Below are 14,097 nucleotides of genomic sequence, written 5' to 3'. Positions count from 1 at the left end.
CATTGTAGCACTCATTCGCAGGGGGACTGACACATCCATATAGGACAACCGTATTACCAATCCATCCAATATTCAGGCATGGACGGATGCGCTGGGGAGCGTCAGTCGGCTGTGGTCCAGCTGGTCACCTGCTACTGTGGAGGACCCAGGGAAACCTTGGGTTCATTCATTGTCTTCTCATTTGTCCTTTGTGCGAGTGTGCCTGTGCCTGTGGCTTGGGTTCCAGTAAGGCCTTTCATTTGACGCAAGAGCCAGGAAACAGTGCAAAGTTTTGAAAGGGGTGGGTGGGTGGGATGGGGACAATTCCGCCTCCACCCCTCCAACAGAAGCCGGGTCGCTTTCCCTTAGTCCTAAACAACGCACCCTAAAAGACCCGGGAGGGGGGGGGGGGGCTTTTATTATTATTGTAATTTTTGGAAACCTTCAATAACACGCTCCCTCCTGCGTCTCTGTGCAAAGGAAAAACAATTCAGGAGCTGGAAGGCGCTCAAGAGAAAAGGAGGGGGGGAGCAAGAAAAGAGGGGAAAAAAATCTCAAGCAGCCAACCCTGGCCTCCTGAGCTCCGTTCGCCCGTCCAAGAGAGAGAGAGAGAGAGAGAGAAGGAATCGCTTGTGAAAATCTGCTGGCTCCTTGCTTGGCGCGCTCATTCGCAGCCTCGCCTGGCTCTGCCCTGTCCTCGCTCGTTTTCCCCTCTTCCTTCCCTCCCTCTCGCTCTTCCTCGCTCTCTTTTTTGCTGCAAAGGTGCCTCTCGCAGCCGCGAGGCGCTGCCATTCCCAGGGACTAGGGAGGCTATTCTAAGGCGCGACAAGTGCCCCGCCGGCTCGCCTGCAAACCCCGGCAGGGAGAGGGACAGAGACCCTCTCCGAGCCCTCCTCAAAGGTAAAGTGCTTCTCTTCCGCCAGGTGCCAAAGGCGAGGCTTGAAATGTGGGACTTCTTCTTCTTCTTTTTTTTTTGGAGGGGGGAGAGGGAGACCTTGTTGTCCAGGTACCCATCTTTGCCTTTTGTGACCCCCCCCCCTCCCAATCTTCTGTGGATATCCCATGCCTCCTTGCTTCTTTGGAAATATGATCTGGTGAAATCAATAATAATAGGACATCCCCCCCCCCCCAAAAAAAAAAGTATTTTTCAAAACTCTTGCCTTGTTGCGGTCTCTTGTTTGCTATGTTGGTTGCCGCAGTTTTGGCCCTCTGAGCTGAATCCCAATGTTTGGGGCACGTTTATCTCTCAGCTAAAGGAGGAAAAGGGGGACAGCTTAGAGTGGGGGGGGGGAGTGGAAAAATGAAAGGTCCGGGGGGAGTCTCAAGCTTCAGCATATGAATATTGAGTTCTGAGGGAAAAGAGCTGCCCTGTTTCAAGAGGAGAGCGTTTCACCTGCATCCCTACAACCGTTTTTAGGTTGATGTTTTGTTGGAAAGGAACAGAGCAAAGGGGAGGTTGGCTGTCCCACTCCAATGGGGTTCTGTCCAGCCGAACTCTCTCATCCTCAGGCTGAATAAACACTTCAGTGCTAATAATTAATAAGCAGATTGGAGAGCTTTTGCTTGGGACAAGCAGCTTTGCTATAAGCAACTTTCAAAACAAAGCCGGCAGATTCCTGAGATTTTGCTTTTAATTGCTTCACTTTTCAAAGAAACCAGGGCTTTTTGAAGAAATCTACCAAGTGGTACTGAGAGGAAACAGTTCAGTGGGAAACTCCCTCGCGCAGACCCTGTGAATGATGCATGTGCAATGCGTGGATCATCGGCGCGAGAACTCGAGACTGAATTGTGCCCCAAAGTCTTCTCTGTGCCTGCTGCATCTTGTACCCATTTGGATGCTGGCTTGCAAATGATGCCTGTTTCTGGGAGGGGGATAGAATTGGATACTTAGCTGTTGTTTAGCCAGAAGGAGAACAAGTGTCGTTTTGTCTGTCTGGGGTTGTATGACAACAGGCGTGTGAGTTTCTAAAACTGTGAGGGGGTGTTTGCTGTGTAGGGTGGGGCCCGATTGGGTTTGCACACAGGAGAGCCGTTCCACTTGTATTAACCCATTCTCTGTTTTATGTGGCTCCAGAGTTCTCAGGTGTGTGTGTGTGAGTGTGTGAAGGGGGATTATAGATTTAGGGGCCTGTCAGATTGCTAAAAATTGGTGGTTTTGTGCAGTAAATATCCTTTCAAATAAATCCACAATCTGGACTCCTGCCATCTGTGTTGTTACAGCACAACAGGGAAAGATGTTTTTTAAGGAACAGATTGCATGTCTGTAATGCCACACCTTTTCATCTTGATGGAGTGAATCTATCACCCTACCTGTGCCATTTGCATAGGAGTCACCACTGGAAATGGGCGTTGAGTTTGGAAAATGTACAGTGTGTGCCTCTTTTCTAAAAGGAGTTCAGCTCTTCTTGGAAGTTGCATCCTCTGCTCTGGTGGATCTTACTTTCAAAACTCCACATACAGGAGTGGATTATTATTGAGGAGGGAAAGGCATTCTGCTCATGGCCAGAGGCTTTCTCTTCATGTTGAAAATTTCATGTATTGCAGACTTGAATCGCGGCACTGAAAAACATGCATAGTGATAAAGCTGTGCTTTAATGCCATCCTGATTTGAAAAGGAGAATCATACTACCATTGTAACCATCAGCTATAACTAAGTGCACAGTTAACCTTCAACTGGGGGGGATGTGGCAACTAGCCTTCGACTGGGGGGATGTGGCACCCATCTTGTGCTGCTAGATCTTTGAATGCCAATATCCTCAGCCTATTCTATCTGGTCTGCGTGGCTCAGTTACAGAGTTCTGGTATCAAGCAAGTCTGCTTTAGCACAGCCCTTGGGAGAAAGGCAAAGAATCTTTGTGAATTTCTCTGTTTTTTTAACTATGATTGCCAGTTTTTTTTTGCCACAGGGAAGCTCACGTGATATTAACTTCTTAACAATGGTTCTCACAAAAACCCCCCTTCACCTTCTGGTCATGAGTAGTGACGTCTTGATCCAAACTCGATTGCTAAGGTTATTACAGAGCGAGGCTTTTCCGGTCATTTTTTTACTGTCCTGTTGCAGCACAGTTGTGAAGATGCTGTAGGTTTTTCGAGGCAAGAGATATTCAGAGGTGGTTTGCCATTGCCTGCCACTGCATAGTGACTTTGGACTTCTTTGGTGGTCTTTCATTCAAATACTTATGAAGGCTGACCCTGCTTAGCTTCTGAAATCTGAGGAGACCCTTCTAGCGTAGGCAGTCCTGGTCAGGGCAAAATCATAAATACCTGTGATAAAATAATACTTGGCATTTATATAGTCCTTCCAGTATTCAGAGAGCGTCTCATAAGTTTATTTTAGTAAACTTATGTAAACTTCTCCACATAGCTGAGGGGAAAGGGGAATGGGTGCAGCCAGAGTAGATTAACCGAAGGCCTTGAGTTTGAGGTAAGGTTTAGAACTTCCTGAATCATAGGTCATTTCCTTAGATACTCTTTTTTCTTTAATTTATTTGGTACTTTAAAAAAATCCCTGCCTTCCTCCTTGAAGCTCAGGTTGGTATACATCACTCTCCTCTCCTCTTGTACCTCCTATCTTGAGAAGTAGGCTAGTCAAGAGAGTGTGGTGGGCCCAAGATCGCCAAGGAAGATGGAAGTGTAAAGGGATTTCAGCCTGATCCTAAGATCTCTCAGATCCCTTTTACTCCCAGGTGACTGTCAGAATCCATCTTGCCAGTAAGTGGATGTCCATCTTACAGCAAAAGGCACTGGGTGGCCACTAGAAGATGGGCTTGTGCTGCATGAACTAGGTTCTCTGTCATTTGGCTGCCCCCCCTTTTGTCTTTGAATGGCAGCCAGGAGGTTCATGAATGGACCTTTTCTCCAAAGTTGCATTTGCTCTTGAAAATAGCGTAAAAGAATATAAGCATGTATTAATGAATGAATATTCTCCTGACTTTAGAACACGAATTTGAGTTAGTGTTAGGGATGCCAGCTTTGCAAAGGGGCATTCCAAGAGATATGGGGATCAAGCCAGGGGAGGGTGGGGCTTGGAGAAGGTAGGGACTTCAGTGGGACACATTGACCTAGAGGCAATTCTCCAAAGCAACCATTTTCTCCAGGGGAACAAATCTCTATTGTCAGGGGATCAATTGTAATTACAGGTATCTTTAGGTCCCATCTGGCAATTGGCAACTCGAGACTTTGTATCCAGAAGCAACATTCAGTTGTTTATAGTGCCTCCTATTCATCAACAAGACTTTTATTAAAAGCATGTTTCAAAACAGTTTCCAAATAAAAATCTTGGGTTTGGTTTTTTTAAAAAAGTGGTCACTTTTTAAAAAAATAATTCTGTTTTGATCCCTATCATCATCGTCGTCGTCGTCTGTCTGTCTGTCTGTCTGTCTGTCTGTCTGTCTGTCTGTCTGTCTGTCTGTCATCTACTTTATTTGTATCCCGCCATTTCCTCACAGAGCTCAGTTAAGTCAACATTGTCTTTGGCAGGAAGCCTGCCCTCTGACCAAAGATGCATGGTGTTTCTGTGAAAAGGGTGATATAACTTTGCACATGCCCAGATGCACTCCCTGCAGTTTATTTTTTGCTACTTGTTGCTGAACATTTTGTGTTGTTGAAGAAGAGGTTCTAGAGAGGAGCACTAGAAGTCAAATAGACATGATTAAAAGGTTTGTATGGGGAGTGGTGGATTTGGTAACCCTTAAAAGAATATTTCCCCAAATTATCACTCCATGACTTTTTTATATTACTCGGTGTATTTTTACCTTTTACTTTTCAACTTGCAGAGTCAACACTGGGAAAGTTTGGAATCTACTAAATATTTCTGGTATGACCTTTTCTTTAGTACATGGCAGATAGCCCCTTGTTTCTGGCTTTGCTGCCGCTTCAATGGCAAAACTATGTCAAGAACAGTGCCACATAGAATGTTACTGCAAGTAATTCCCATTAGTTTGTGGGATAGGAATGGATATTAACAGCCTGCTGTTATTGGTGAGCAGGAAAGAAAGAATACATAATCTTTACTTGAAAATACCTTTTACAAATGAACCTCCCCCAAATGAAAACCTCCAAAACTTTAGTTTTTTAAATATCCCCTTCTCATCCTTTTAAATATCCCCTTCTCATAACTTCTCAAACTAATTTTGAGAGAAATTATAAAAGGCTATTACCATCCACAAAGAGAATACGTTTAAGAACCAGCATGATTTAGTGGTTAAAATACTGAACTAAGGCCTAGGAGATCCAGGTTCAAATGTGGACTTCGCTGTGGAAGTTCACTGGGTGACTTTGTATTGGTCACTGTTTCTCAGCCTAACCCTCATATTCTGTAGTCAAACCATAAGAGTTTAGGGTTAATGCTACAGTCGAACCCCTGTGCAATGATGTCATTTCTGGATTGCACCAGATGTGATGTCACCACATTGCCAGGTCACCAGTGAGGATCCCCCAAGAAAAATCTCCTATTAGTTTCCAGCCCTGCACAGGCAGAGATGCCTGCTTTGTTGCATCTATTTGGATCCTTGACCCGGTGAGTTATCCACAGCAGTGCATACTTCAGGTTTTGTAGTTTAGGCACAGGAGGAAGTTGGGATATACAACTTTGACCTCTGTCATTGGCTAGTGGTCCCATGACTCTCAATAGGTTGGTCTTGGTATAAATGCCCTACTTTTTTTGGAAGGGGGAAAGTACAAAAAAAATGCCTCCCAGTTATTATATTTTAATCACTATAACAAGACAATAAAAAAAACAGTTTAAAAAGCCATTATACATATATAATCAACAATCCTTTTGAATGATAAATTATCTTGATCTCTATGAACTATCAATGAATACATTTTTGCATTATTTTATCTATGATAATGTTTCAATATTCCCTCAACTCCTCTGCACACATAAAAACCCAACTCAAAGAGAATATTTTTCAGCCTAGCCTTTTCCTGGACATTTTTTAAAAATACAGCATACATAATTTTGACATAGGAAACACCAACTACACTTCACACTTCTTTGCAGCCTGATAAAATACAGCCCAAATAATCATGCTCCTAGAAGCTGGTAATGATGCTGCTGGACGCTAAAATGAATAAACTGAAGCTACTGTACTTTAGTATTTGGAAAATACTCACTGGAAAAGACAATAATGCTAAGAAACATTGAAGACTGTAGGAAAAGAGGAAGGCCCACCACGAGATAGTGGGACTCCATAAAGGAAGCCAGGGCCCTCAGCTTGTATGACCTGAGCAAGACTGTTAACAAGAGGACATTTTGGAGATCATTGATTTTTAAATCAGAAGTGACTAGATGGCACGTAACACATGCGAACAGGGCTACTGTTCTTGTCTTCCCACCCCTTTCCCCTAGGTGTAAAGTCAGGCTGTTTGGGGAAGGCCAAGCCTATCAGATGAGAGGGCAGATTGACTTGTAGCCTTTGGTAAAACTAAGCATTACACAGCTGCCAGTTTTAAAGTTGGGAGTGGAGAAGAGCTCGTCTTCTTCCCCTCTGCCCCATTCAACTCCAGGTTGAAGTTCAGGGTGGGGTAATCCCCGCTGGTCAGTGTTCAACTGCATCCCTGCTCTGAACTCTACAGAAGGTTTTAGGGCAGGGGGCAGTTGTGAGAGGGTGGGGTGCAGCTGTAGGGAGGGCGGAGAACAGGGTGAGTTTGGGCACTGTTTTACACAGCTACACCCCTGCTTGCAGTTCTTCAGCAGAGCACAAGGCAGGCGGTGAAAAAAAAGAGGGGTGCATCAAGCATTCTACTGCTAATAGTCACAAGCTTCAAAACTCTTCTCCCCCTGTGAGTGTTTAGATTGCATCCTATGTGCCGCCCCCCCCCCCCAGGAGTCTCATGTACCCACAGCCCACCATGGCCACTGCCAATGTGTGGTCCTTAAAAGGAAGATAAGAGGAAAAATGTGGATTTGTAGCCCACTTTTCTCAACCATAAGGAGTCTCAAACGGCTTACAAACTCCTTCTCTTCCTCTTCCCCAAACAGACTCCTTGTGAGGTAGGTGGGGCTGACAGAGTTCCAAAGAACTATGAGTAGCTTGAGATCACCCAGCAGGCATGTAGGAGTGGAGAAACAAATCTGGTTCACCAGAGTCTACTGCTCATGTGGAGGAGTGGGGAATCCAACCCTGTTCACCAGATTAGAGTTTACTGCTCTTAACCACTACACTACGTTGAAAGATCCTGCAGGTGGAAAGGCAGAGGTTGTTCCAGTGGGGGGAAAGGGAGGGAAATTAGCAAGGCCCAGGAAGATTATTGGAGTGGGGGGGTGTTCCTGTGTCTCTCACTGCATAGAACTTGACACCTTTGAACACCTGCTCAGGAACTTTTAGCTCCCCCTCTTCTTTGCTCACCATAGTCTTGCTTGAGTAACAGCTGCAGCTTCTGCCTTACCAAGGGCTGTGACTAGGTTTGGAGATTCGGATGCAACAAATACCAGATTCGGCCGAAAATTGTCTGAATATGTCCTGCCCGAATATGAACAAATCCGAATGCAAGGCATTTGGGCTTTGGGGAGGTATTTTTGGTGGGTTTTTTGTGTTTCTGCCTGCAGGGGATTCTGTGCTCTGAAGTGCCTTGACTCCATTGTAGTCAATGGGGAATTTCTTGGGGAAGGGCTGTGCAGTGCACATTTTTCAAGGTAGAGGCACAAAACTTTCAGAGCATCTTTAGAAGACTCTCTTGATGACATCACCCAGGTCTGGTGAACTTTGCTTTAGGGGGGTGGAAGGAGATGGGCCCTACCATTTTGGGGGCCCATAACACTGAACCCCCCTGAAGCAAAGATCACCAAACCTGGATGGTGTCATCAAGATACTCTCTTGAAGATACCCTGAAAGTTTTGTGGCTTTATCTTGAAAAATGTGCACCCCACAGCCATTCCCCAAGAAATTCCCCATTAACTACAATGGAGTCAAAGCACTTCAGAGCACAGAATCTGGGGAAATTTCTTTGGGTGACTGTCAAGGGCGCATTTTTAAATCTACTAGCACCAAAATGTGGGGGTCTTACCTGAAGACTGTCCACATGATACCCCCCAAGTTTGGTGAATTTTGGTTCAGGGGGACCAAAGTTATGGACCCTCCAAGGTGTAGCCCCCATCTTCTGTTAGCTCCCATTGGAAACAATGGGGGACGGGGCACCCACTTTGGATGTCCATAACTTTGGATGCCCCCCCCGAACCAAACTTTACCAAACTCGGGGGGCATCATCAGGACAGTCCCTGGATCATACTCTGAAATTGTGGTGCCACTAGCTTTTAAAATGCACCCCTGCAGGCCAAAACGTAAAAAAATCCCCAAAATAAAAAAAATTCAAATGGACCCAAATTTTTTGGATATACCTGAATATTCGGGTATATCTGAATATGTTATTTGTCTTATTTGGGCATGCAGATAATTTTATGCCCAAATAAATCCGAATCCAAATTTTACCGAATTTTTAGGATATTTACTAAGCCTAGCTGTGACTCCCCTCTAAGGCTCAGGGTCTCCCTCTACCTTCCCCCACCTCCTAGCAGCAGCCTATTCTGAGGAAGGGGGCACATTCAGTGCAGAACAAACCATTTCTTCTGTGCAATCGAGCATCCCCCACCTACGAGCAGCAGCCTAATCACGGAAACGGGCACACTGCAGAACGAGCCATGTCCTCTGGGCAATTCAGCCTTCCCCATCTCTTGCCGCTGTCCCCTGTCTGCCTGCCACTTGGGGTATCTGCCGCTCTAGACATGGCCCTGTTCCCTACCAAAGTGGAACTGTCACACTATTCCTCCATTTGGTTAGACAGGTGGCAGCAGCATCAGATAGGTTTTTTTACTGCCTGCCTGTCTTGACACAAGACACTGTCTTGAAATAACAGTGATTTTGAGGGATTTCTATAATTATTCACAGAGCGTAGAGACTAATTGATCACACATTTCAAAAACAAACCAGGGCAAATCCCTATTCCTATAAAAATTGCTTTCCTCTCTACCTCCTTTCCAAACTATCTTTGTCCATCAATTAGAGAAGAGGTACTTGAGAAAGCCTTCATATGATCCTTGTTAAGGGAAACATCTTCCTAGATGTGTGTTTACATACAGCATAGAAGTAAGACACTTGCTGCTGAGTTACCTTTATACACATAGGTAACTCCATTTGCCTTTGTTCATCTGAGTACAGTCATGCCTTAGTTTTCGTCACCTTTGGAAATTGTTGGTTTCGGTTTTCGCTTATGGGATCCAGTCGTTTGTTGCCTTCAGTTTTCGTCAGTCGCCTCGGATTTCATCAGCACACTGACGAAATCCGAGGTGACTTTTGCATAAGTTGCTACACCATTTGCATTGTGCCTGCGCAAACAGCATAGCCTCGGGTTTCGTCAGTTTCGGTTTTCACCAAGATAATCCAGATGGATTACTGACAAAAACCAAGGTATGACTGTATGGCAAAGAAACATTTTGTTTCTCTAAAGCTGGGGTCTACAACCTGCGGCTCTCCAGATGTTCATGGACTACAAATCACATCAGCCAATTAGCCATGCTGGCAGGGACTGATGGGGATTGTAGTCCATGAACATCTGGAGAGCCACAGGCTGCAGACCCCTGTTCTAAAGGATGTAAGGCCAGTCTGACTCTTTCCCTGTCAGAATGGCTCTTTCCCTGTTCTCCTTTTAGGCCAAGGGCAGGCAGATAAAAGGATACAGCTTGGAGAGAATAAGAGGGGGGAAACCTATTTGAAATATAAGAAGTTGTCACATTGATCTTCTCCCCCAGTAGAATAGAATAGAATAGAATAGAATAGAATCTTTATTGGCCAAGTGTGATTGGACACACAAGGAATTTGTCTCCGGTGCATATGCTCTCAGTGTATATAAAAGAAAAATACATTTGTCAAGAATCATAAGGTACAGCACTTAATGATTGTCATATAGGTCTAGTAAGCAATCAGGAAACAATCAGTAGTAATGAAAACATAAAATGTAAAATCATAAAATAAAATAAAATGTCAGCACAGGCTATAGTCATACAGTCATAAGTGGGAGGAGATGGGTAATAGGAATGATGAAAAAAAGTAGTGCAGTAATTATACAATAAGTATATAATAAATAGTTTAACATTATCGAGGGAATTATTTGTTTAACAGAGTGATGGCATTAGGGAAAAAACTGTTCTTATGTCTAGTTGTCTTGGTGTTACGCAGTGCTCTGTAGCTTATCGTTTAGAGGGTAAGAGTTAAGGAAACAGTTTATGCGTCCAGGATCGCGAGGGGTCAGTAAATATTTTCACAGCCCTTTTTTTGACCCGTGCAGTATACAGGTCCTCAATGGAAGGCAGGTTAGCAGCAATTGTTTTTCTGCAGTTCTGATTATTCTCATCTGAAGTCTGTGTCGATCTTGTTGGGTTGCAGAACCAAACCACACAGTTATAGAGGTGCAGATGACAGTGACTCAATGATTCCTTCTGTAGAGACTGTATCAGCAGCTCCTTGGGCAGTTTGAGCTTCCTGAGTTGGCCATGCAGAAAGAACATTCTTTGTTGTGCTTTTTTGATGACATTTTTGATATTAGGTGACCATTTTAGGTCATGTGAGATATGATGGAGCCTAGAAATTTAAAGGTCTCTACTATTGATACTGTGTTGTCTAAGTATTGTGAGAGGAGGTAGGATGGGAGGTTTCTGCTCCTGAAATCTACCACCATTTCTCACGGGTTTTAAAAGTGTGTTCAGTTCTAGATTGTTCCAGTGGCACCACGAGGCTGAAGTTGTTCAACCTCCCGTCTGTATGCGGTTTCATCGTTGTCTCGAATGAGACCAATCACTGTTGTATCATCTGCAAATTTCTTAGTATTTTAACAGATGGATCGTTTGAGATGCAGTCATTGGTATTACAGAGAGAAGAGAAGTGGTGAAGAGTTACACACAGCCTTGGGGCCCCTGTGCTCATTTTACAGGTTCTGATGTAATTTTTCCTAGCTTCACCTGCTGTTTCCTATCTGTTAGGAAGCTTGTGATCCACTTACAAATATGCTCAGGTACTGCTAGCTGATTTAGTTTGGTTAGAAGAATGTCCGGTCTGATAGTATTGAATGCTGAACTAAAAGTCAACAAAGAGGACCCTTGCATAGGTCTTTGGCGTATTCAAGATGCTGTAGGATATAGTGCAAAGCCATATTAACAGCATGTCGTCTCGTGCGACTCTGTTTGCTCGGTATGCAAATTGCAAGGGTCCAACAGTGGATCCGTGATGAGTTTTCAAATGGTACATCACTAGCCTTCTTCAAAAGTTTTCACTAACTACAGATGTTAGAGCAACTGGTCATGGCGGTAGTCGCTCTTCAGTTCCTTTGATGGAAGGCTTCTTCCGGCACTGGGACGCATAGTGGAGCAAGGTGTTTGAAGCAGGAAGGAACATAGCACATTGCCTCTAGTGATTTGTTGAAGATTTGGGTGAAAATTGGGGGCCAATTGGACAGCACAGACTTTTAAGCAAGAAGGTGTTATCTTGTCTGGGCCTGGTGCTTTTCCAGGCTTCTGTCTGTGAAATAGATCTTGCACTTCCTTTTCTGAGATCACCAGGGGTTGTAAAACCCAATGAAATGGAGTTCTAGTTGTAGGAAGTTTGGCTATTGTTGGTGCTAGTCAGAGATAGAGGTTGTGGAGAAAGGTGACTGTAGATTGTTTTCAAACCTACAGTAGAACACATTCAGGTTGTCATGCCACATTTCTGGATTTCCTTCGAAGCTTTAAGGAAGGTGGTTTGCTGTCCTTAACCCGGTGATATTTTTTGAGAGAGTTTTCCACATGTTTGCTGTTTCGTTTGGTGAAAACTGATTTTTTAGCTTTTCAGAGTAGTTTCTTTTTGCTGCTCTGATCTCCTTTGTTAATACATTTCTGGCCTGATTATACAGCATTCTATCACCCTTTCTGTAGGCCTCTTCTTTGGAACGACGTAACTGCTTAAGTTTAGCTGTGAACCAAGGTTTGTTGTTACTATATATACGCAAGTACCATCCATTTGCATGTTCCAGGGGAGGGGGCACACAGCTGCTCAAGTGGTACAGGAAGGATTGGCTTTGGATCCAGATAGTACCCATAAAATCTGAGGCGCAAAGGACCAGGATGTGCTTTCCATCACCAACATGGCCAGCAACTAATTTTGCTTGAAGCGCCATGTTGAGGAGGAGTGTGGCCTAGGGGATAGGCAAGGGGGAGCAGCTGGCATGACTCAAAGGGACTGATTTAATTAATGGTCCACTAATTGATGACCCCTTGGCATTAGGATTGCCAATTGCTGAGTGAGACCAGGAAAACTCCTGGATTTACAACTGATCCTCGCACTACAGAGACTAGTTTCCCTGAAGCAAATGGTTGCTTTAGAGGGTGGACTCTGCGGCATTATACCTTGCCGAGGTCCCTCTTCTTCCCCAAATCCCACCTTCCCTAGTCTTCATCCCCAAAACTCCAGAAATTTCCCAGCTCAGAGCTGGCAACCCCAGTAGCACTAACCACCTGGACTTCCAAAGAGAAGACAGATTGTTGACAAATGCAGCCTTTTGGCTTTTGCCTCGCCTATTCCTCTTTTATATTTTCTGTCCCCAGGAAAAACAAGTTTGTGGAATAAACTGCATTGCTTTTTTTAAAGTACCCTCCAGCCTGCATTCCGAGAGCTATGAGGAGTTTTGTCCAGTTTTTCGGAAAAGAAGCGTGATGCTTTGAGTATGGAATTTGTCACATTATTTAAGTAGACTGAAGGAGAAACCCCGTTTCCGTGTCGCATAGGTTCCTGGCTGAGCATAATGTCCCAGTCTGTTTTTTCTTTCAGTGAAATATATAGCTACTGTTATTCTCTCTTGCTCCCTGTCTCTCTCCCTGCCCCTTTCTCCTCCTCATCCTAATCCCTGTAAAACAAAGCAAAACTTAAAATATTCTGACTTGTTTCCTGCCCTGCCTTTGTTATAAGCAGGGTTATGCACAGCTAGATTTCAGTTTTTCTCTTTGTACTCAAGTGCCTGCAATTCTTTACAATGATTCATATCTTCCATTCATGCACCGTTCAGTGTGGTCGGATACTGATGGAGTGGTAGGTAGGGGCGGTGTATATGTGCTTAAAAGCATTAAAATCCTAAATGGGTTGGAAATTTATTCACACCTTGGTGAACTTGAAGTGTTTTCTATCCCTCTTTTTGGCATTCCTTCAGCCTGGCAAGTTTCATCATGAAGTTTCCTTACTTACCCCCCACCCTCGTGATAAACACACATGCAGACACAAAGACACAGCCTTTTGGTAGATTTCCAAATGGTTGTGGGAAGAGGACCTCAGCCATTGTTTGATTTCTTAGCACAGTCTTTTTGTCAATCCTTTGGCCTCCTCTCCTGACAGATGCCTTGTGTGTCACTGTGTTCAGAGACCTCCACAGCTAGGCAACATGTACCCTTTGCGCACCCCATGTTTTGGATCATAGCACCAGCCTTTAAAAGACAAAAAAAATTGAGGTACATCTGTCTACTCCCTTTTTTGTGTTAAGTTCTTGGTTGGTTGTCTTGTTGCCATTTGCAAGCCATTGGCTTTTGAGTTTAAGAGTATATCCAGATTGAGGTAGATACAATTTTTTCTTCCATTGACAAGGAAAAAAAGGACAGATGTCAGCCTTAATTTAGGCTTGACATGATCATTTTTGGCAATGGTGAAACTCCACAGACATATCAGGTGTTTGGCTTTTTCAGGTACCCAACTGAACTGACCCACAGATAGAAGTACCCTTCCTATTTAATCCCCATGAGTGAATGAGTCCAAATTGTTATATTTATAGTTTCATGAATTGTCAGGGCGTTTTGGTAGGAGGAAACCACTAGATATTGGATGTCAATTCTGCAAAGGGTGTTGACTTTCCCAGTACTAAGTTTTAATAATAAACAAACTGAGTTGTTTGAGGGGGACAGAAAACCTGAAGCATGAGAATGGGTTTGGGCATTTCTAATGCTTTTATGAAAACCGAACTTTTTGGTATATAAAGCAGCTGCATCAAGTAGTAATATATTGTTGTATATAAATATTTTATTACAGGGAAGACATTTTGGTCCTACAGAAGTTGGCCAGATTGTACTGTGAGAATGGCATGAACCCGTCTGTTTCCTGTCTTAAC

The 14,097-nt window shown here is 44.0% G+C and overlaps 1 protein-coding gene across 1 annotated transcript in view; it reads left to right on the top strand.

The window, feature by feature from the left end:
• The first annotated feature begins 602 nt into the window (after positions 1-602).
• COL8A2 (collagen type VIII alpha 2 chain) overlaps positions 603-14,097 on the top strand; it is a 171,070-nt gene continuing 157,575 nt past the window's right edge. The window contains exon 1 of the mRNA XM_048500796.1: positions 603-879. The gene's annotated coding sequence lies outside the window, so the exon portion shown is untranslated. The remainder of the gene's footprint in view (positions 880-14,097) is intronic.

Source organism: Sphaerodactylus townsendi, linkage group LG06 (assembly GCF_021028975.2).
Source record: "Sphaerodactylus townsendi isolate TG3544 linkage group LG06, MPM_Stown_v2.3, whole genome shotgun sequence".
In the NCBI taxonomy this organism is placed as follows: Eukaryota; Metazoa; Chordata; class Lepidosauria; order Squamata; family Sphaerodactylidae; genus Sphaerodactylus; species Sphaerodactylus townsendi.
The sequence above is the reverse complement of the archived record's forward strand: the minus strand, read 5'-3'. Positions and strand labels throughout refer to the sequence as shown.